General features: G+C 47.5%; 1 protein-coding gene across 1 annotated transcript in view; it reads right to left on the reverse strand.

Annotated features, from left to right (window-relative positions):
- The window catches only part of BAHD1 (bromo adjacent homology domain containing 1), a 40879-nt gene extending 17364 nt beyond the window's left edge, over positions 1-23515 (reverse strand). Inside the window, exon 1 of the mRNA XM_050896846.1 lies at positions 23480-23515. The gene's annotated coding sequence lies outside the window, so the exon portion shown is untranslated. The remainder of the gene's footprint in view (positions 1-23479) is intronic.
- Between the last annotated feature and the right edge of the window lie 294 nt (positions 23516-23809).

Raw genomic sequence — 23809 nt, forward strand, 5'->3', positions numbered from 1 at the left:
TGAGGGACTGAGCACCTCTGCCAGAGGTGCTCAGCAGAGAGGTGAAAAACCCAAAATAGACAGCCGTGGCTTGCCTTAAAAACCAGCATCAGCCACCTCTTTCTCCTCAAGCTTTCGCAAGCAGCAGTCTGACCTTCTGGCCACTCACCACACCGTTCACTCGCTGGGGCTTTGTAGCCCATTAGTATTTGAATGAGTTAGAGTTCTATCAAAAACTGAGTACTATAGACATGACTTTGTTCATACCACATCTGCTCTAAAGTTAGAAAAAGTCTGGTAGTGATTGAAGGAAGGGGATTTTTCCAACAGCGAAGTAGAGTCATTAACAGCACAGTGACCGTCTTCCCTGTTTGACCCCATAAGGAATGCCAAGACAAATAATAGCTTAAATAAAATATCTTTTCTGGAACCTTAGCATAGGAATGCTTTAAGTAGTAATACCTGAAATGAAAACCAATTCTGTTTTTTTCCCCCTCCTTTTTCCTACATAAGTTTCCTAGAACTGCGAGAAATCCACCTCCCTCTCCAAAGCCCAGACGCAAGACCCGTCTTCCAGTGCAGAAGAGGCAGCAATGTCTTGCCATGTTGTAACACATTTACAGCTAATACTCTAACCCAGCTTTCATCACTGACAGGCTGCAACCAGGAATGTCAAGAGAAACACTCGAGTTGAACATGCAAAGATGACAACAGAGATATCGAGTCAAAAACGCATTAAAGCGGGAAGAGCACCAAGATTCAATGCAATCCGTTTTAAGAGTCTCAGTCACGTAAGTCCTTTGATACGACAAGTTCTTAGGCACAACAGTAATCAAACACAGGCAGCTGGTTTTTTTTTTATTTATTGTTTTTTAATAAAAGGAGGTTATGCCTGCATAGATCTCCTTCTTGGCATCTGGTCTCTAAGTTCTCTCTCCCATACTCAGAGGTCAGCTGCTCTAATACTACGAAGCACTCATCTACAGATGAAGAACGAAGTATCTGGAAATTTGCAGAAAGACAAAATAAGGCAACCCCACACATTTTGGCGTTATAGCCAAGTAAATCCTCTAAGTGCCAGCAAGGAAAACCAGTACCATCCAGCAACACTTCCACATGATCGTAAACCCCCTGAAATCCAGCTTTACAGCAGAAACACAGGACAACATGCAGAACTACAATCAGAGTAACTTAAGCAAATGCAGAAGTCTGCATTACTCTCAAAAATTTCCACAATGGATTCCTTGGCTAAACAAAAAACCCACCAAACAAAAACCAAACAAACAAAAAATCAGCAGTTTCTCCCCAACCTACTCAGTTTGGAGACCGAGAGAAGGTTGTTCTTCCAGATCACACCCCACTAAAAACCTAAAGTCCAAAGTCATGTGAATTCTGTATGTCTTCAAATGCATGACTGAATCCCATTTGCTCTGCACTGGCTCAATATTATCAGTACATTATTGGTAGATATAAACCAATTTTGAGTGGATCAGTTACAAAGCGTGGTTAAACAGGTTCCGTTTCTACACAGGGAACTTCCCCATGATATCACCACGATAAAACAACCGCCATGACCTGCAGAGTAGTTTGTAGAAGCTGGAGCATTGTTTATTCTCCCAAGTCCTTTTTCTGACATAATACTCTAATGGAGGTGAGAACAACCAGGTTCAGCACCCATAATTGTGGTGGGGTGACCCTGGCTGGACGTCCGGTGCCCACCAAAGCTGCTCTGTCACTCCCCTTCTCAGCTGGACAAGGGAGAGAAAATATAACGAAAGGCTCACGGGTCGAGATAAGGACAGGGAGATCACTCAGCGATTACCATCACAGGCAAAACAGACTCGACTTGGGGAAAAAATTAATTTAATTTATTACTAGTCAAATCAGAGTAGGATAGTGAGAAATAAACCCAAATCTTAAAAACACCTTCCCACACCCCTCCCTTCTTCCTGGGCTTAACTTTACCCCTGATTTTCTCTACCTCCTCCCCTCCAGTGGCGCAGGGGGACAGGGAATGAGGGTTGCAGTCAGTTCATCACACATTGTCTCTGCCGCTCCTTCCTCCTCAGGGGGAGGACTCCTCACCCTCTTCCCCTGCTCCAGCGTGGGGTCCCTCCCACGGGAGACAGTCCTCCACAAACTTCTCCAACGGGAGTCCTTCCCAGGGGCTGCAGTTCTTCACAAACTGCTCCAGCGTGGGTCCCTTCCACGGGGTGCAGTCCTTCAGGAACAGACTGCTCCAGCGTGGGTCCCCCGCGGGGTCACAAGCCCTGCCAGCAAACCTGCTCCAGCGCAGGCTTCCCACGGGGTCACAGCCTCCTTCGGGCATCCCCCTGCTCCGGTGTGGGGTCCTCCAGGGGCTGCAGGTGGAGATCTGCTCCCCCGTGGACCTCCATGGGCTGCCGGGGGACAGCCTGCCTCACCATGGTCTTCCCCACGGGCTGCAGGGGAATCTCTGCTCCGGCGCCTGGAGCACCTCCTCCCCTCCTTCTTCACTGACCTTGGTGTCTGCAGAGCTGTTCCCCTCACATCTTCTCACTCCTCTCTCCGGCTGCAATTGCTACTGCCCCGTAACTCTTTTTTTCCCCTTCGTTAAACACGTTATCACAGAGGCACTACCACTGTCACTGATGGGCTCGGCCTTGGCCAGCGGCACGTCCGACTTGGAGCCACCTGGCATTGACTTTATCAGACATAGGGGAAGCTTCTAGCAGCTTCTCACAGAAGCAACCCCTGTAGCCCCCCCGCTACCAAAACCTTGCCACGCAAACCCAATACAATAATGAATCTTGTTACTCCAGAGCTATACGCAATGTGAATTTATTACAAACCATCGTGACCAGCTGCGGGGGGGTGGGGGTGTGGAGTCTGTAAGGAAGATACCAACAGTTGGTTCCATATCCCACAGAAGCCAAGTGCAACGTTTTAGATCTGTTCCTCGACATCTCTTTTGGAGAAACTCTCTCACCTCTCCACAGAAGTCACACTCAGCCTGGAGAATTTTGTGCATTTTTCTGTTCTCCACGATTTGTCATACACAGGTGCAGAAAGAGCCACCTCGAGCCTTGCGCTAAACAGCACTTGCTACAAGACTGCTATAGTGATGCCACTGCCAGTTTTGGAGAGGTATTGTGATAGGCATGAAGAAAAAACCCTACTAAACCAACAATTCATCCACATGGCAAGCACGCATCCAGCTACAGGCACCAAATAGTCTTACGAGATCGCTCTATTGAACAAAAGTAATCTTTAGCCCGCCGGACTACCAAGAAGTCTTTCCATGCCTACAAAGTCTCCCGTACTACATGGACTGCTTTGCTAGGGGGATGCTCCTGCTCATTCCCTTCTTGGCAAAAAGCACAGAGCAGCTAAGACTACTGGCTTACCTGTGATCTAGCAATCCCTTTTCTTCCCCCCAGCGTAACACAGAAGCAGAGCTTTTGAACGCTGCTCAAGACTAAACCATCTGACAGTCAAGTGTATCATGCCTCAAAATCAGAGTCATGCCAAGTTTACTTACAACAGGTATTGTACTCCTGTCAGCTGGGAAGGGAAGTGTCAGGGCTCTTCATCCTCTTTCCACCTTTGTATTCCTTCACAAAGCGAAGAAGAAAAACCAACTGTGCCCAGAAGTCTCCAAGAAATCACAAGATAATCTGAAGAACTGAAAGTGAAGATGCTTAAGCCAGAACTACCCATTTACTGCTTGCAGCTGAGGAACTGGATTAACGGTGTGAAGACATTTAGGTATAACTGTCAGAAACGAAACAAGTTCAACATAGCAGCTTAGTCTAACCAGCTGCATCCAGAGCCCACCAAGCATTTTAAAGCTACTTGGAATCACTGCCTCCTTCCTCAAACTGGACTAGTTCTGAAAAATTGTCTTGACAGCTGTTGAACCCAAACCAGATCAGAATAAAGAAAAATTAAAAAAACCCCAACACTGGTCCAATTTTCTGCTAGAATAAAACCACTACCCAAACAGCAAAATCAGGAGAGAGTTGATGCCTCATTAGTAGGAAAATAAGCAAGCACGTTAACAGCTGCATTTTCTGTAATCACACAGCTGCAGCATCTGTCTCTCCCTCTCGATCACTTGATTGTGAGTGAAATTAGAAGAAACTAGTCTGGGACTACCCGTTCAAGCACCATTTCCTTTCCAAAGCTTCACTACGGAGATGCACTCGTTCCAAGGAGACGATGCCAAAAGCACAGAAATTTAAAGCTTTTAAAGCTCCTAATCCATTTGGCACTTCAGTAATATACAGAGAGTTACGACAACAGGAATCTTCCTCTCCGTGCACAGCATTGTTTTGTCGACTTTCAGCCCCTGTCTACTTGAAGAAGTTATATCCATTTAAATTGGCGCAGCTTATGCTATGACAACAGCCCTATAACTGTAAGTATCTGGAGGATTGGCTCCTTTCTCCCTGCTGCTTTTACAGTCAAATAATTCTCGGTGCTATAAGGAATGTGTTGCATGAAGGAAGCCTCCCAGGAGCTCTCGGAAATCCGGATAAATCACAGAAGCATCAGGTATCCCAGGCTGAATTACCCAAATGCTGCACGAGTCCCACAGGTGGAAGCATCGTTTCAGTCTCAAACATTTAGAAAAACTGTAATTGTTGCAGGCTGCAATTTGTCTTCCCAGGGTCCAGCCCCGATTTTTCTCCGGAGGCCCATCAAAAGCTCCATCATCCACATGCTCCAGAGGAAACTGTTTACACAGAGCTCGCTAGGCTGCAGAAAAGGCTTATTTCTTATCAACACAGCCCTAACCGTTTGCCAGCACCTCCTGAAAACCATGTGAATACTGTACCGGAGAACACAGCCCATGCCTCCGTAGCTTCAAAAAGGCATCTGGGGCAACCCTCGGGCAGTCAAGAGAGGATCTCTGGAAGCTGCATGGGACTACGCTCTGCTCCACTCCCTGGTCCAACACCAGTAATTATGACTTCGTTGCGAAAGCCTGTGCTCCAGCCACATAGCTGGGAGTGTTGCAGAACATGTGTGGCCGTGATAAATTACAGTGCTCAAACAACTGCAATTATAACCCGATGCTTTAAAAACAGAAGTGCTATACCTGTCTGAAAGCAGTGGCAAGCTGAGAACGAAACATGCTGGGGTGCAGTCCCTGCTTGCATGGCTGACCACTTGCATAAACATGAGCTAGACCTGTTAACACCCTGGCAGAGAAGTTCCCCAGCTGATTTCTTGGGAGGGCCTGTCCTAGCCTTGATTATCTGGTTTCAGATCTTGCCTAGTGGCAGTGCTCTGAAGTGCTTCACAGGGAAGCCAAAATTAAATTTCTCTGGCTGTTCTCACACTCTCTGCAGCCCCAGCAAGCAGTGTTCACAAGGAATTAAAAAAAAAGGGGGGGGGGGGCAAAAAGAAATCCCTGCTGCACCACTGAAGCCCGACCTCAACGCACAAGAGCCCAACAAACAGGAGCCTTCTCAGCACCCGGATCAGGCGCAGAGCCCTGGGCAGAAGGCGCTCCCTGAATCCCAGGCTCTCACCTCCTTCTCTCCAGGCAGCATTTATGACCAGCACCGCCATACAGTTTGCCAGCCGCAGGGAAAGTGGCCCTTTTAAAGCCTCAAATGCAGAAAGTGGAATTCAAAATTCCCTGGCCAAAGCAAACTGGAAAGCCCGAAGAGGCGCACTGCACGGGCAGGGAAGGCATTGCACATCTGCTGCATCTCCCCTGCCATTGCTAATGCTACAGCACAGCTACCAGCCAGCAGCAACACGCAAGCTCCCACTGCGATAGCTGCATCGCACTGCGCAGCTATGCCCACAGCGACAGGCAGGTTTAGGTTCAGACTTTTAAATCATTCGGCAAAGGCAGGCACACACTTTCGGAGAAGAGGTTGTATCAAGAACTGTTCCAACTAACTTCACTTGCTGAGTAAGTTTTTTCACTTAGGAGTAAACTGCTTAATTCAACTCACATCTAGCTGAGAAAAGCCAGCTCTTTCAATACCAGTGGAAAAGAATGATTTACAAGTTTGGGGGAGTTGGAAGATGTTTCCTCAAAATCAATGACAAGGTGCATTGTTTGGGGGACTAATGCAACACCTGGAAGAAGCACATTCCTTTTTGGAAAGGCACCAGCTTTCCTTTCCCCATTACTGATGCTAAGAAGCCATATTACTGTTACGTTTTCAGTGAAAGGCTGCCACTTAGGTTGAATATTCAGTAAAAGCTACAGTAAAAAAAAATGTGGGAAGTAATATGTGACCTCAGCAAATCAAACATCAGTCACCAAAACCAGATCAAGCTTTGTAGCCACTGTCTGTTTACATATTTGCATTAAAGTAAAACCAAAGTTTCTGAATGCAAAGCCTTCACTGAACATCTATTTGTACAGCCATAACCAACACTTGAAAAAACCACTTCCTATGGCCTGTAAGAACTAAAGATTTCCACCCCCAATAGCTGCCACAAGCCTTCTGCTTGTGACCCAAACATAAAGCAGTGTTCTGCGTGTCTGCGGAAAGTTCTGATGCTTTTGCTGTTGTTTACAGCCTTGCCAAACAGCACCGTGAAATCGGTTCAGGAGAGTTTAGAGCTCAAGAGGCAACGGCACAGCCACGGTTTCATACTCACTCTCTGGAGAAGAGATGCAAAAGCCGTGCTTATCCACAAGCAAAACCACCCTCACCTCCCCGAAACTCCAAACTCACTACAAAACCAGGAAAAGTTGGAAGGAATCGGAAAGGAGGATTTTGTTCTGCCCCCTTAGTTTGCTCAGAGAGGAACAAAACTACTATCTTCCCTCACTCAGAGGGGAGATGTTTCTTTTGCCTTTCAACAGGTTAAAGGGGGATGCACCAGGATGAGAACGAAACATGGAGCTAATAGATGTCTTAAGGGTAATAGAGCGTATGGCAATTCCTGAACAGCATTTTAATCCTGCATTCATCACCCGTTCTTCCTCCAAGAGAGCCTCTCAGGTGCAGCAGCAGGAACCCATGGTCACGCCAAAATTTGGGGCCAGTAGCCACCAGCTTTGGATGTTATTCTCTAAACTTTATCTGTTTGCACACTGAGCAGTTCAGGGGCTCTGGGGAAAAATAATACGCAACCATGTCATTAAAGACGCAAGCAAACAAGCATACACACAGAAAGCCAACCCCCTCCCCGAACAGAAACCAATTCTTTGCCAGTGCAAACACTGCAGTTATTCCCGCAGTGCAAAGCCCACCATCAGCTTCTCACCTCTCAAAACCAACGTGAAAAAAAACCAGAAAAGAGAACTGTGGATAACCAGACCCAACCATGCTGCTGCAATGAAAGCCCAGGTAAGGCAAAGGAAATCCCCGGCATTTGCAAGCGCAGGAGGTGAGTACGTGGAGGCGGGGGCGAAAAATCAAGCTTAACGTGTCTCAAGGCTGACAACTTTGAACGAAAGCACTCATACTTAAGAGACGCTTTGACACTTGGCCTTTGCTATATCACTCCCCAGTGAATCAGTCATTAAGGTTTCCTTTTAACGAAGACAGGCAGAGTACAGAGATTAGGCAAGACGAGCACTGGAAAGGATGGGAGGTGCACAGACTGGATCACCTGAGAAACAGCAAGGCTAAAGTTTACACGGATTTTGCAATTCTTCTGAAATATCCCAGAGGACATCAGCAGCAACTACTACTACACATAAAATATTAGATATATTGAATATAACACTTTTACAAAGAATTGCCTATTAGAACTTCACATAAGTTCCACATAAAGCTGCCTACGTGACAGCTACGCTAACAACGCCCTGTAAGATGCCTATAAGTAGTCTGAAAAACCAAGTCAAAAATATTTCAGGACAGCTTTGACAGTCTTGTTTTTAGAAGGAGCACAAGCTTTGCCAATCAAGTTAATCAAGGTTTAAAAAAAACAACCAAGCCCTGCTCATCTGATTTTCCATATATGCAAAATGCAAACTAAATTCCTTCACGGCAGAAGGCTGAGTCTGGTAAAATATCAATCATATGTCACTTTGCTCAGATAGCTCTGGCACCATTCCTGGTTATACGGACAAAATGGAATAACAAATTATTTCCAAGACTATTTTGAAGACCTAGGTGCAAGATTTTTCTATAGTAAATATTAAAGCTCTTCTATATATTACAATCACACTCTTCCACAACCGCTTTAGGAACTTCCTCCAAGCTGCTTAGCTTAAATCATTCAAGATGCACCATGATTTCATGTATTACACGTGTATCTGCAAAACTGTGCTGCCTTTGGGAATTTCAAGGGCAAGTGCATCCCTGCCAGCTCCTCTCAATTTCACAAAGCGGTCGCTGCCACCCTATCTCTGGATCTGGACTGCCCTTCTCCTCTCTCCAGTATGTCTCCCTCCATAACAGTCTCCATTCACTCTCAACTCTTCCGACTAGAAACTGTCAGCACAACACCCTTGAGATCCAAAGACAACATGTTACTACTCAACAAGCTCAAAAGTTGCTTTAGGGGAGAAAAAAAACAACGCAGGAAATTCAGGGAAGGGCAAGGCATGCCTTCAATATAACATTTATTAATCATCCTAAAATCTGACCCAAAATGCCACTTCAAGAACATCTTTTTTTTCCTTTACATAATCTTCACCTTATTCTTCTCACCTCAGAGCATCCCTCAAAACTGTCTGACAACACAGTGCCCCACCTCAGCATCTGAATCCTTGGTGCTGCGGCTCCAGGTACTGACTCTATCAGTTATCATCTCCGAGAGGAGTGCAGAAGAGAGACTGGATTTTAAAATTTAACAGACACGCATGCTTATAACCTCGACTTAAATTTACAGAAGCCTTAAACCTAGGCAGGCAAAAAAAGGCTAAGTAACAAGTTCATGTAATATTTTCAAGGATTCCTGTGTTCTGACTCATCCCCAGCTGAAATACATTGACCAGAACTACCTCTTCAGACTAATACTGTAATTTGAATGTATTTTCAGTTGTAGAATAAGTATTTAAGACAGTATCGTCTCTCATTTGGAAATACCTATTGTTTCTATGCAGTTTTAAAAATAGTATCACATTACTTCAACCTCAGCTGGGTCTATACAAAGCAAGCTGTCCATAAAGCAGAACACTGTTCCGGGATTTCAGATTTCCTCCATCATAGGTTTTGATTCCTCTTTATATTCAAAGCGTGACAGACATTTCAAAAGCAAATAGACTTTCTATTTCTTTACTCTCACTTTGCTACCATCACTTGAAATACCAGCATCCTCCACACACTTCCCCAGCTGAGGACACGGGTGACAGAAGACTGCTTATGCTAAGCAGTTTTCCATTTGAGAGCTTCAATCCCAATCCAGAATTCAAGCCAAAGAAAGACTTTACAAAACTCTTGCATTCCCACTAGAACCCCTGTAACCAAACACCCTCCTTCCCTGTATGTCTTACAAACCACAGCACCACACGGAACGCTAAGCGGAGCCTAAATCTGAAGCTGACTTTGCCGCATTTGAACTTACAGAATAAAGAAGTTCACATGTGGCTAAAGCTTAAGATATTCTCATCAAATTGGGCAGAACTTCCGCAAATCCAGAAACCTGGAGTGCCAAGCAGGGAAGAGTAAAGTTATAGGACACCCATTACCATTCCAGTACCTAAAAATTATCAGGTGTCCACAGATTTCCTCAAGAAGCTAGCCCACCTGAGAACATCTCTACAAAATATTTTAAAATACACATACAATTATTTTTTTTTCCTTCACAAAATACAGTATCAGTCAACACCACACATATGGGTGTATATTCATGCATCTTCTAGCAGCACAGTTATGACCAAGGTAAAACTGCCAAGCCTAACTAAATCTACTGTGAAACCTTTCCTCCCTCTTCTTAACGCAAGAGCACGGTATTTAGAGATGAGTACAAGGTAAGTGAAAAAGTTCCTCTTAAAATTTCACAACTCAACTGGTTTAATATATTAGGTCAGTCAAAAAAAGAAAATCAGCACAACTGAATGGTGCTGCAACACCTCCTGATGTCTCAAAGGAGAACAAGTTTCTTAATTCCTAAGGTGGTGTTAACACACTCACCTGTGTGGCTGAATTCAGACAAGGGGTGTTCTTGTTCTGTTTTTTAAAGAGCAGTTATTAATTGATTCTCCATTAAGGGAATTAGCACACAGGAATACATGCTCTGGTAAAGCAGCAGGTAGAGAGGTGGAAGACAGTTACAGACTCGGGGAGTCAGCGTGGAGCGTGCGGGAAGTCCCAAGGCACAGGCACACTCGTACAGGAAACGGAGGAGATTTTAGTCTGGAACCTCAAGTTATTAATGTCTTCCTCAGCCCAGCCTGAACCTCCACCAGCCACTAAGTGCTTAAAGTTAATTTCTTGGCGATTACACTTTTCATTACTAAGCAATTAGCACTTCAAGGTTTTAAGTGCCCAGCACTGGCTCTTTCCAGAATTATTAGGGGTCCGGGTTGGGCTGGGGAAACCCAAGCATCGTGCATGGACCGTTCACCACGTCAAACACCATGGCTGCCACGCCACTTCTGGCCGCGGCAGAGGAATCACTGTCCCCTGCACAAACTTCATTTTGATAATTTAAGCCCAGGAAAGCAGAGGGACTCGACGCCCACGTTGCCAAAGGTCCCAAGCAGAGCTAGAAGAGCATTTCTAGTGACCAGAGCACTTCTAGCGACCAGCAGCTGGCATGATGTTGTCATCAGAACACCGACCAGAGAAAACTCTCAAGCAAGACAGTTGGACGTTGTTACACATCTCCATACAAGACCTGTTACATGATATTAAAATAACAGAAACCACAAGCCAAACGTAGGCAATTCAGCCACTTTCGACAACTACAAGCCCAATCACTGGAACACCGCTTCCACAAGAGCCCATTTAACTCCCATTAGAAGTTGGCCCAGCTCTTTCATCCTTTACCCATGTCATTAGAGGTATATTTAAATACACACATTTGCTTGCGCCCCAGGTTTGATCAGTCATGGCAACAAATATCACCTTTAAATAGACTGGACAGCATTTGCAGACCTACGCTGGGAGTGACTGCTTTATATCCACTCATTAACTTGCATTTATCTACCTACACATGCATGACACTATTTGGCCATTCAGAAAGTGAGTGATTAAACACACTTAGCTTTCAAAGCAATGGGTATGATAATATGTTTTCAATAAGGTGAGCCACTTAAACTGCATCACACCAAAGTACTACTTAGATTTTGTTGCATCTTGCACAGCTGGAAGGAAAAACATACTTAAAAGAAATCAGGAACAATTAAGAACAATGAATAAGTTACACACTCCATCCCAAGAGCTCTGGATTGAATTATGCGGGGTTTTGGTTGAAGAAGGTGCCCCATGTCCCATGGGGGCCCTATGAGGTTATGCTCCCTCGGCTGCAGCAATGACACCCGCCTCTGCTACACGACCTTAGGCAGAAAGCACGCCCCAAGAGTGACACGTGAGCAGACCCTGCTAATGGCAGTTGTCTACAAGGAGAAACATTTGGGAATCATCTATTGAACTTGCCTGGTTACTGCCACTTAATGTGTCCAGTGCTCTGCTGTAGGAGCAAAGCACTGGGTTTTGCTCCTCCATTATTCTCGGGCTGCTCCCCAGGACATCCCCAGGAGCCAGCGAGGGATATACGGCCTGAAGAAAACCACCATGAGGTAGACTCAAATATGGCCTTTCCCCAAACCAAACGATTCACTGACAAAACACAACAACAGACATAGCAGGTTCCCCGGGGGCAGGCCTGAGACTATTCAATATTTTATTAGCAAGTCATATAGTATTTTATTAGTAAGTCAGACTTACCTGCAGGTAATACTTGGAGAGACAGCAAGAAAATCAGAAGACAAGCTATGGGTTCACATATGATCTTGATGGACCAGAGAAGCATAAAAAAAACCATTTAAAGAGCCCAACAACAGGGACAAATACACAACTCATACACCCAAGAGGCAGGAATCCTCAGTCGCACAAACGCAGAATGGGCAGCAGCCAGCAAGGTGGCACTCCGCAGAAAGCAGCTGAGCACAAGCTGGATGACTCAACAACAACCCACTGTCGTGAAAAAAAATAAAACATCACACTGGGGTAGATGCCCAGGAGTGCTGCATGTCAGACACGCCATGCGCAGCATGGAAGGAGTCCAGATGGGAGCAGGCTCCAGCTGGCCCACGTCTTTCCCCGCTGTGCGTAATACTGGACGAGGAAGGGAGCAGCGAGGGCGAAGGACTTGGAGGTGACCAGCAAGGAGAGGGCGTAGGGGCTTATGTCATGCGATTAAAAAAAAGGGCGGAGTAAAAAAGTTCATAACACGTAAGAAGATGGTGATATGGCATTCTCTAGGGAATGAGAGGAGAAGGAAAGGACTTAAACTACACTTAGGGAGATTTAGAAGTCTTTTCCTACATCTCTCCTTCCTGCTGGGCTAGAAAAAGCATGAAATTCCCTAAAGAAGTTGAGGTTAAAAAAAACGGTTAGAGGAACATCTGTCAGCAACACTTTGGTACAATTCATCCCCTGCCCCACAGCAGGGCTGACTACGACCGTTCCAAGTTCCTTCTCTATACCCGCTACTGCCACGGGTACACAGAAACAGGGGCCATACAGCCAGCAAAGGCGCTTTAAAGCTTGATTGCGACTTTCACCATTTATTTAAGAGCACACATGTTCAGTATTGCATCTCTCCCCAACTTCCACATCCATCTAGCACTGCAATTTCAGGCTAAGAGCACTTCTCATAAGACTGCACTAAAAAAAGATGCTAGTTAACCCAAACAAGTGCTGCGGTAACTCTGTACCACACTGCCATACTACACGCCACATGTTACAAGAGAACCACCAGAAGCGGTTCAGCTCACATAGAGCACAGGCATTTTCAGGTGCAGGTAAACTCCTGAGCACCAAGAGCTACAATTTGCTTTGAGACTAAAACAGTTTAATTATACGACTTCCAGCTTCAATGCAAATCTCACCTACAGTTACTCTGACTTCATTCATACCTGGACATTTCACATGCAAACTTGTGGCTACAAGAGGGGCCCATTTAGACATTTGCTCCCTAAGCAGAGGCACTGTCTCATCTCAAGGGGAACCCAGCAACAACAAGTCTTTGAAGACTTCCATTTTCACACCAGTGCAGGTCACCGTGAAGCCAGTGTGAACTCCAGAGGAGAAACCATCAGATCTCTGGCAAAGGAGCATAATGACAACTGCCTCTTGGGAACCACAAAGCTTTTAAACAGTTCAGCCTACTTTTATGGAAATGTCATGGGTGCCTCCAACTGGATTTTCAGGAAGGTCCCTTGAAGTCAGGCTGTGGCTTCAAAACATCTAAGCGCGTAGAGTACTGGGGACAAGGGTCCTACAAGCGCTATGCAAGCTGTTCTTCACAAACAAGTGTTCTGATACTTCGAAGACACCTCCCGTGCTTCCTCCAACTCTGGCTTCAAGGAGAATATATTCGTAACAGGGAAGAAAAAAGCAAAACTTTTGAGGAACTCCTAGCACCGACAAGCGGAGAAACAAAAAAATAACCAGTGTTACCCCTTGACTGTCAGCTACAGGATTTGAGAACACTGAGATGCTCAACACATGGGGCAGACGGATGGGGAAGAGAAAAATGCCCTCATACATCCAAGTCACTGGCACAAGAGCACTAGGGTAAAAGATGCAAACAGTTTAGAGCTACAGACTCCAGCGGGCTGGGGTACAAGTAGACAAAATCTGAAGCTACACCATCGTAAATCTGACCGGAGAGGCGATCAGAGAGGGATGCCTGCAGCTGCAAGAGCTGCCAGCTGAAGCAGAGCCAAAGTGGCAGCAGGAGACGCTCGCAGCTACCGGTCGAACAGCAGAAGAACTGGTAGAAAGTTTCCAGGAGCTGCTGGAAGACACAAGAAAGCTGCAGCAAGCTCTGCCCAGACATGGAAGGGTAAACAGCTGATAAGGAGGTATGCGCTGCAAAGCCCCCCCTCCGCCAGCCAGAAGAACCCTGCTACCACGTAGTCTCGGCCCCAAGGACGACTCCCAGCACCCGTGCTCAGATGCCCACCTCCCCGGAGCCAGTTTTGCCGCTGGCAGTCCAAATCTCTGGAGATTTGATCCAAAGAGGATCTGATGCTGGACAACAGCTGCAAAGAGCTTCGAGCTGAGGAGTTTCTGCCTCATATTGCAGTTACAATGCACAAGGATACAATATACCCACGCAGGATATCCCCAGATACCAGAATTTCAGCTCCTGCTTCAGCTATTTGTCACAGTAAAACATTTTAAGCCCAAGCGTGCTAGCAGCATTCTTTAAACTAAAATGACAGATAATATCCCGTTTTAGAGCTCCAAAGTGAGATCCTCGCTACTCATTTCAATAACCAAGATAAACATTTTATTTAATGGCTGTATTAACAGGCAGAAATACACTTCTCTTCAGAAAGCAAGGCAGACTTACAATTCTGGCTTCTGCAGAATTTAAACTCTCAATTAAAGATTAATTCCTCTAAACGGGAGAAAAAAAACCCTCATTTCTTCTAAACAGAAACCAAGCGCAAATTCTGCCTCTGAGTCTCCAGACTGCTCTGCTGCTTCCCACCCTGCTTACAACTTTGCGACGCAGCGTGGGAGCACTAGCAGAGCTGAGCGATGCTACTCAGAGCCCTGCGGACACAGAGCATGCCATGAGTCCTGTCGGTTCTCTGCTGTGGTCGGCACGGCCCGCTGGCAGGATCTGCAAAAGGTAACGAACACCAACAAACCTACGCGGCCTTATGCTCAGTCTAACCTTACGGGTTTCCTTCCGTATCTCTGAAAGGCCAAGCGTGCTTGAGCTGGTAAGTGTCTGGAAACTCTCACACCTTAGGTAAAAGATGAGGGCACCGCAGCACCTTCAGTTGGTCTGAGTGGATCAGAAGCAAATATCCAAATATTCATCCACTTTCCTGCTCCTCGGGCAATGCATATCACTACTACTGCCCTCCAAAACAGCGCAGAAATACACTAGTGTACAGCACTAAGATGCTTCGTTGCTCTTTTAACATGACCAGGACACTGATCTTTAATTTACCTAAACACTGTCAATTTACATTGTCGGGTTGGGGGTCTAAATATACATATAAAGACTCCCTTGGGCAGAACAAGGAGAAAGGATTTACAGCTTGCTTTGTTCAGGTGAGGGGCTGGACAGGTTTTTATACAGCTGCATGAGTTTTCCAGCCTGCTAGAAAGGAAAGAAAATTAGGACCGCACTATACAAAACCATAATCTATATGGGAAAGTGTAAAGCTCTGAGAGCTGCAATGAGACCTCAGGGGCAGCACCTGAAGCCACTTCCCCCCTTTTTTTTATTTTTAAATTGACTGTTTCATTTACACACAACACAGACTCCTCCAAGAGGAACTATCTGACCTTCAAGTACTCTAAACACTGCTTTACACAGGGTTATTACAGCTAACTAGGTTTTAATCATGTTTAAGTACTGAAAAGTAAAAATGCTGCTGTTGCGCTTGCTTCCCTGCCCCTCCATGGTCCATTTCTCACCATTGCCTCTGATGGTTTCCTTGGAAACATATGCAAGCTTAAATTGGATTGACATTCACTTAGTGGACAGATGGAGTTTGGAACAGCCCAGTGCCTGAAATTCAAGGCCGAGCCTCAGGATACGTCACGTTATCAGCACAAAAAACACCCCCCCAAGCTCCCCAAACCCCCAAACTTTGCGGAAAGGTTAAGGATCACCTAATTATTCAGTAATGAGCTTCGAGGTGGCATCTCAGGCAAGGTCAGCGATTACCCATTGTACTTGCATGAAAGCATCGGGCTAAGCACGCGACATTTTTGTTTGGAGGGAAGGATTTAATTTTTGTTAAGCACCAAGAAAACAGAAGAGTTCTTAAGCTCATTAGTGGTTTCAGGCAGGACAACTGATGCAAGTTACACGTATGCTGAGCGCAGACAAGAGCCTTTTGCAGGTAGCGATGCGCTATCCGCACTGTAGTTATGCTACTTGCATCAAAAACTTCGGTGCTAGGCTGAAGTTATTGCTAATGACTGATGCTGACCTGCAGCCCTCTTCTTCCCCAGCACCAAGAGGGGCAGGTTTTTTATCACACCTTCATAGCCCCAGAGGTGTCAGGACTGCAATTTCAGCAAAGCTGGTAATCTATTCTGAAGTGGGAATTATTCCCTGGCTCTTCTTCCACTATATGGGAAGAAATGGAAATGGCAAGAAATGAAAATGGCTTTTTTTTTTTGAAGGCTGGCTAAACAGTGCTTTCCCAATCACGCTGTCTGTCCTCTCTAACAGGATTTGAAAGGATTCACCTTTGCAACCAGAACACAAGGACAGTAGAAATCCCAAATAACTACATTCCTAGAGATCTCTCATGAAATCCAGCATCTAAGAAAGGGAGAGACAAGATGACAGGGCTCTCGTGAGGGAAAAGGGGGGCAGACAGCAGTCATTACATATTCTGCCTGCCAGGCGCTCTACCCAGCACATGCTTGGTTATTGTATGTACCACCTCTAGGTAATTAGGGATGTGCGAGAGAGCTGGGGTTACTAGGTGATTGTTTAGGGCACAAATCCCCAAAACGCCTGGTTCACTTCCATTGCTCACACAATTTGCTGAAATCTGAGGAATTCCCAGTTTGGGATTTACCTGTCCAAGTTGTCAGGACTTTCATACCTGTCCTGTCACCTGGTGTTTAGCCAGGATTTTAAGAAAATCTGTTCTTCTCTGTCTACACATGATTATAGCTGCCAAACCCTTTTCCTTTGCTATCTTGCTCACCTTGGAGAGATCTGCTGTGCCTCCTTACTCTGAACCACCTCCAACCTTGCTTTCTTGAACTGATTTTGACTGAGCTAGACAAACAAAGAAACAAAACCAAACACGCCTCTTGCATCTGTTTTTTGTTGGGTTTTTTTCTAAATTTAAAAAAAACTCCTGCTGCCCGCTAGTTTCCTTCACAAGCCTGCGCTTTCCTCCTCCTTCCAGATCTTCCATGTTTATCAATACGTGATTATTGCTGCTTATTCCTCACTGCCTGCATTCCCCCGGTGCCTCTCCATCCTCCCTCCGCAGAGGGAGATGCCTCAATGCCCAATCCCCTCTCCCCCCCCCCCCCAATCCTTTTCCTTTTTACGGTATTCCCAAACCTAAATCAGCAAGAATGCGCTCCATCTGCCAACTGCCCTAATACTTACAGCAAACGATCATATAACACCGTCGCTTTCGCAAAGCGTCAAGCCCCCTCCATTTTAGGGTCTAGTTAAAAACGCTCTTTAGTTTAAAGAACTTCCCCGGGCGAGGATTCGGCGTGAGAGGGTGCTTCCCGGCTCGGGCAGCATCCGCCTCCTCTGCGAGCAACGTGCTGCTGCAGCTGCTCGGCCGCGCTCCCCGCAGCAGCGCCTTCTCCCTTCCAGCCTGCAAAAGTCAACTCAACCATCTTTTCCTCGCATGCCTCTAACTCCCAATTTCTTTTCTTCGCTGCCAATTTAAGCCTATTCCAGGTATTCTGCAGGCACTCGAAGACACAATGAAGACAAGCGGCAGAGGATAATGCTGTACTGCGTGAAGGCAGGCTAAAGCTTGCTATTTTCAGTGCTTTACACAGGCCACAGCCAGGAACAATAGAAGGCCATGCGTGGTGTACGTATGAAGCAGCACAGTTCAGCTATGCCCATGGATCTCGATGCTTCTCTAGCACTGCTATTTTATTTAAAGGATGATAATTCAGACACCGAAAAATAAGCCGCCAGCAAAGCGGTTTTTTCAAATCAATGCTAGGAAAATGCCTCCTTTTTATTTCTAAGAGCATCGTAAATAATTTGAAATATTGATACACATACAGTCACTAAAAGCCACGATCTTTTATTAAAAAAAAAAATAATCAAGCCTGCTGAGCTGGGCAAGCTGCACAGTTTCAAAGCCGAGCATGAGAAAGCCCTTCAAAAAACTGCTTGAAGAACAATGGGTGCCAGCAAGCACTCCTGTGATGTGGCTTACAAAGGGGGGAAAAAAATATCTAAAAATCATAATTTTCTTGTTTAGTCACACCTTTGTTCAAGGGAACTGGGACACGAGGAATACAGCAACTAGCAGCTCTGAACCAAAACATCGTCTTATTCCTGGACACGATGCATTTAACATAAATCCCACGCTCTTCAATGCCGAAACCACTCCAGTTCAGCCACGCAGGAGCCCACCTGCTTCGCGTGCCATTTCCAGAAGCGCTTACATCCACGACACCCAGGACAGCACCCAGATCAGCAGCATATTACAGCACAGAAAAAAAAAAAGCCCACCTGGGCTGCATTACACTCCTTTCAGCAGGGGAAGGAGACTGCCACAACACGCACGCATCCCAAAGCCTCCCTGCACTCTGAGCCGCTCTCTAGCACCGGCACGCCGGCCGTGCCGCCCCAACGCGGCACCCAACGTGCCGATGAGACGAGCTGACACCCTGCCGATGCCACGAGAGTCTTTTTCGTCACGGTGCTTGGCCGCACGTGTTACAGTAAACACCTCACGAAAGCCCGTGCTGCAAGTCTCTCAACGCGCTGGGAAATTTAAACGGCAAAGGAAGAAGAATTACAAAATGAGTGATTGAAAGCAGCTCTCAGCAAGAATTCAACCGAGCATCTTCAACGAAGATGCACCTATAATCTAAGTCAGAATTTAAAAAAAAAAAAAAGGTGATAAAAGCAGCATTCCCGGCTGTGCCACGTGTGAAAAGCGTAAGACGTAAGGCCCTGAACAGACTGTGCTCTCGGTGAGCTCGCGTGAGCTGACACACATTCCTTCCCCATCTTAATAGGTGTTTATTTGCTATACTCCACTGCTAATGGCACAGCTCAGACACCAAGCGTGATTGTTCAGTGCCACCGGACTTACAGCGTGTTCTGCTGCGTATTCCCACATTTTTTAGCTGGCCGAGGAAGGACACATTCGGTTCCCCATTGCCGAGAGGCTGTTTAACGCCTGCCTAAGCAGCCAGCAGGCTCGCACCTAACAGAACCCAGGCAAAAATCAGAAGCACCCCGGTCTTATTTTTGACTCGCATGCCGTTAATAACCACACATCCTCTACGAAAGATTTCATGAAATTCAACGTATGCCAGTGATCAGCTGAATATGGGAAAAATAACTGCTTCTCCAGACAAGTTATCCTCATTTTCAGCTACATTTCGCCAGAACTAGAGAGCAGCACTGCCGTCCCTAGCTGAGGGGCTTCCACTACAATTTAACTTGAAATATTCTTTGGGAATTATATTACTGTAATATTGATAGTTCAGAGATTTTAAAAAGAGGTTCAGGTTGCTTACTTCACTCAGCTGACTGTGCTTTTTATATCTCGCCCGCTCTCCATACTCTCTCCTATTTTGTATGGGTTTTCACTCACATTGCAAGAGAAGTAGTAACATGTAACAGATAAATTAAATTCCAATGGCACAAATATTGACAAGGGACAGAGAACAGGTGCAAAATGAATTAATTTTAAATCAGATTTATATTTATTCTTCTTAATGACATCCTTTGGTTTAACTTTATGATAACATCAGTCCCTCATTTCGCTTTACAGCAAGATAAAGATTTCCATGGTCCTGTTCTAATGGAAGATTTTTTTTTTTACTCTCATGTGAAATATCACTGCAACTCTACTTTATTCTGCTTTTTTTTATAGTAAAGTTTCATGCTAGAATATCAAGTCTGGACAGTAACTGGATAAAGGCCTATTGTACTGTCCCATACAATCGTATTTCTTTCCATCTTAAGAAATAAAACCAGTAGCATTACATTTAAGTGCACTTTCCCCATTTAAAGAATATCGGTTGCCAGTACGGGGGTTGCAAGTGCGAAAGCTTAGAGGGTTAAATCATAATGGTCTTGTTACAGCTAACTCATTCAATCTGAGTAGCAATCTGGCCATGAATTTTAATATTTTTTTGTCATTAAAAAACATGCCTTTGGTCCAAATGAAAAAGGAGATTGCTGCGCTGGACAGCTATGAGCGTTTCTGAAGAAGCCCCCTCTGCCCCAAAGCCTTACAGCCTTCATGCTGAAGCAAGGGGCACAATTCCTCCTGAGCATCGCCTACAAAGCATCCCCCTTTTTTTCCCCCCCTTAAATGCAGTTTGCATCCAGAAGCCACGAACGCTCCCCAGCCTTCACACCGAAGAGGAAATATCTGCAGACACAAATCTGCAGCGGCAAATATAACCAGTTTACTTGCAGCTCACCTACAACCTGCCTGTACGCAAATACATTGTGAGGCGAAGCAGAAGACCAAAACAGACGGTCAGAAAGCCCTCCGGATTCGGAGGAAAGCCCCTGGGACTATCGAACTTCCCTAGCCGTCACATACACGGCTACCCTGGCCCGTGACAGCCTATGGCACAAAGCGCACAGCTTGTGTTTGAAGCTATTTTTAGTTTTACAACTTCTTTGGGGTGTTTATTTTTCAGTTTTTGTATTTCCCAGTTATCTGAACTGCTGTTTCATGTATTATTAACAATACGATAGTTGTGACTTAATTAGCTCGGCTGGTTGGGCATGAAGCGGGGGTTGTTCTCGTCGTTACTTCCATGGGGTGTATCGCCATGGTTAACTGAGTATTAGACGGGGCAAAAAAAGCCCTGCACAGCTCCTTCTGGATGCAGTATTTGCACATCTGAGCATACCTTCCTATTTTTGCGGCACCAGATATAATCACTCATTTTCTCGCGATCTGAACTTAATGCCAAACAGCGAGCACGTCTTTGCCTACGATTTCTAATTATTTTCTAATTGTTTACTTTGGATAGATTTGCTGCTAAGGGCTTATTTTCAGTGCTGCAGCAGTATTAGAAAAGCATTTGCTGAAGGGTGTATTTCCCCAAAATAATCGCCAAGCGCTATCTAAATCAGATATCCACAGACTGTACCAGCACACATGTCCCACGGTCCGTACAGCCCCCAAATCACACAGTAGCAATTAACACCATCACAGCAAACAAAATTAGCTTACATATTCTGCCCAGAGAGGTTAAAAAACCAAATAAACAACAAGGCTGTCAGACTGGAGACAGAAAGGTGATACAGATGACTGGCAAGGACAGAGCACCAACATTAGACTAATTGATGTAGTTGGATGAGAAAACCTCAGCGGCTTCTGAAATAACAACATTTCTGCTACAGGACCAAGGTTGTGACTGGTCTATGCTACATTTAAGTGGCATTATATTGTTCTGTGCAACTGTCACCGTCAACACACAGCAAACAGAGCAGCCAGAAAGGATCCACTCTCACAAAGTGGAAGGAATTATTTTCACCCGCAGGTTTGGCGTTTTCCAACTGATTTTACACCTAGAAGCGATGCTACACTTCACCGTGGTAGCAATTCTGTTCCGCTCGAGAACAGCAGTTGGAAAGCCTATGCTGCTGCTGTTCCATTTAAAATGCTGCACTGAATTCATTAGGAAAACAAACAGAAATCAATGTTTAAATCCAAAATGTCCTGTTAAATCAGACTAACACATAGTTTCCTATCGCAAGCAAATATTTAGACAGTTCGAGCTGAAGCTCGAGAACGATTCAGGTAGCCAGGACATGACAAACGTGAAGGATGGTTCGGGATGAATATGTTAGCAGGATATTTCTGTTAAAGCGATCAGCAGCGTGCTGGTATTTAAATCACATTAAGATTTCAAAAGCATCAGTCTATCATACAGTTCGTGTCACCCTCTCACAATCATAAGGACTGGAAACCTTAAAATAAAAACCCGAGACCCCAGAACACAGTCCTGCAACCGCAGCACCAAAGATCACACAGAGCCCGCCAGTCTGGAGCGAGCGCTTTCTAATTGTGGCAAACTGATGGACAGATCAATTAACCAGGCTAGCAAAAGCCCAGAAAAGCCTTTCGCTTTGAGGTTCGCCTGCTCCTGACACAATGATGACTTCAGATGGAGAGCGAGCACGAGGGGCAGCTGTATTCTTTAAAACAAAACAAAACCAGAACCTCTTTCAGATAAGCACTCGTGGCAAGGGCGGGGGGGAGGAAGAAGGCAAACAGACTAGGTCCCAAATGCTCGTATTTTTCAAGTTTTTGTGGCTGCCCTTTTGAAAGGGAGGGGGTCCCCACGACTCCCCGCGCCGGGGCGGGGAGAGAGACGGCGGGGCGCGGGCATCCCCGTGTCGGCGGCTGTCTGTCGAGCAGTAGCCCAGAGAGCACTTGCTAGTCTGCCGAGATCTGCCCAGTCACATGTGCTGGCTCCTGCGCCTTGTAGAAGCAGCTGGAAAAGAGGGAGCCAGCGGAGCTGCCTCCATTAGGAGCTACCGCTACACAAAAGGAGAAGAGGAAACAAGCTCTCAGCCACCGGAGCTACCGACAGGAAAAGAGAGATGTCCAGGGCACGGGAAACGCGCGGCAAGTGCAGCCGAGAGGAGGCCGGGGGTGGGGGGGTGTGTTAAAACACGATGAAAATTAAAACTCCTCCGCCGTCCCCCCAAAGAGGCTCGATGCCACCTGCGCTCACGTAGCTACGCCGCTCGCAACCTGCGCGGCATCGCCCACACCTTACAGCAAACGATGAGAAAGTCGACGAACTTGCCCGGTCAATTAACGGCCGTCCAGGCGAGGGGTTTATTTCCACGCTCAGGCGTGGGGGTCCGTCGTGTCGTGTGTGTCCCCCCCGCCCCGGTCCCCCCCCCCCCCCCCAAACCACCAACCCACCGCCACGTCCGCCCTGCGCAAACTTCTCGATGGGCAGAGCTGGTTTTGCTCTCGGCTGCCGCCCCGAAACATCCTCCCCTGCCCCAGGAGGGGCCGGCACGGAGGGAACCGGAGGAGAGCGGCTCCGCCACCCCACGCTCTCGACGGTTTTCCCCGGGAATCGCCTTCCAAACCGGCGATGTCGAGACGAACCCTCACCTTCCCGCTGTGCAACCCCCCCCCCCCCGGGGGGGGCAATAAGCTCCCACCGAACCCGCACCGGTTCCGGTCCCACAACTTCCCCGGCCCGGAGGCCTGGCCACCCCCGCCCCGCCTGTCAGACGGCCGCCGGCCCCACCGCCTTTGTCCTGCCGAGCCGCCGGGGCCGGACGGGCTCGCCCCGAGGGAGGACCCGCCGGGCCGGGCCGGGCCGGGCCGGGGCTGGGGGGGGGTTAGGCTCGGCCTCGCACCGCCGGGACTTCGCAAGTTAACGGCCGCCGCCCGCGCCCAACCGCCGCCGCACCTGAGGGCAGTCCGGCCCGCCCCGGCCCGGCCCACCTGCCGCCGAGGCCGCTTCCCCGCGGGGCGCCGAGCCGCGGCCGCCCGCGATGCCCTCCCAGGGCTCCCGCCGCCGGCGCCGGAGCCGCCCACCCCCGTCGGCGAGGAAAGTTCCCGGTGGCCCCGCGCCACCCGCCTCCCCCCGGCCCCGGGGCGGCGGCGGCACCTGCTCCCGGCCCGCCGGAGTTACCGGGGGCGGAGGGGACGAGGCGGCGCCGCGGGCTCCTCCGGGGCGGTCGGCACGGCCGCGTGGGGACTCACCGGGGCGCGCTCCCGCGCCGCGGGGCTACCGCAGGCCCCGGTTGGGGAGAGATCCAGCGACGGGAGCCCTCCCGGGGCGCCCGAGTCCCGGGCTCCACGCTGCTGCGTCAGCGCCGCCTCCTCCTCCTCCTCCTCCTCCTCCGCCGCCGCCGCCTCTTCGGCAGCCGCCCGGCTGCGGGATGGGGATGAGGCGCCCCCGCTGCCGCCGCCCGCCCTCGCCGCAGGGCGTCACGATCCGGCGCGGCCCGGGCGGGCGGGCGGCGCAGCAGAGGCCGGGAGCGGGCGGGCGGGGGCGGGTGCCGGGGCCGCGGGGAGGAGGAGGAGGAGGCG

This window comes from Gymnogyps californianus, chromosome 5 (genome assembly GCF_018139145.2).
Source record: "Gymnogyps californianus isolate 813 chromosome 5, ASM1813914v2, whole genome shotgun sequence".
Lineage (NCBI taxonomy): Eukaryota > Metazoa > Chordata > Aves > Accipitriformes > Cathartidae > Gymnogyps > Gymnogyps californianus.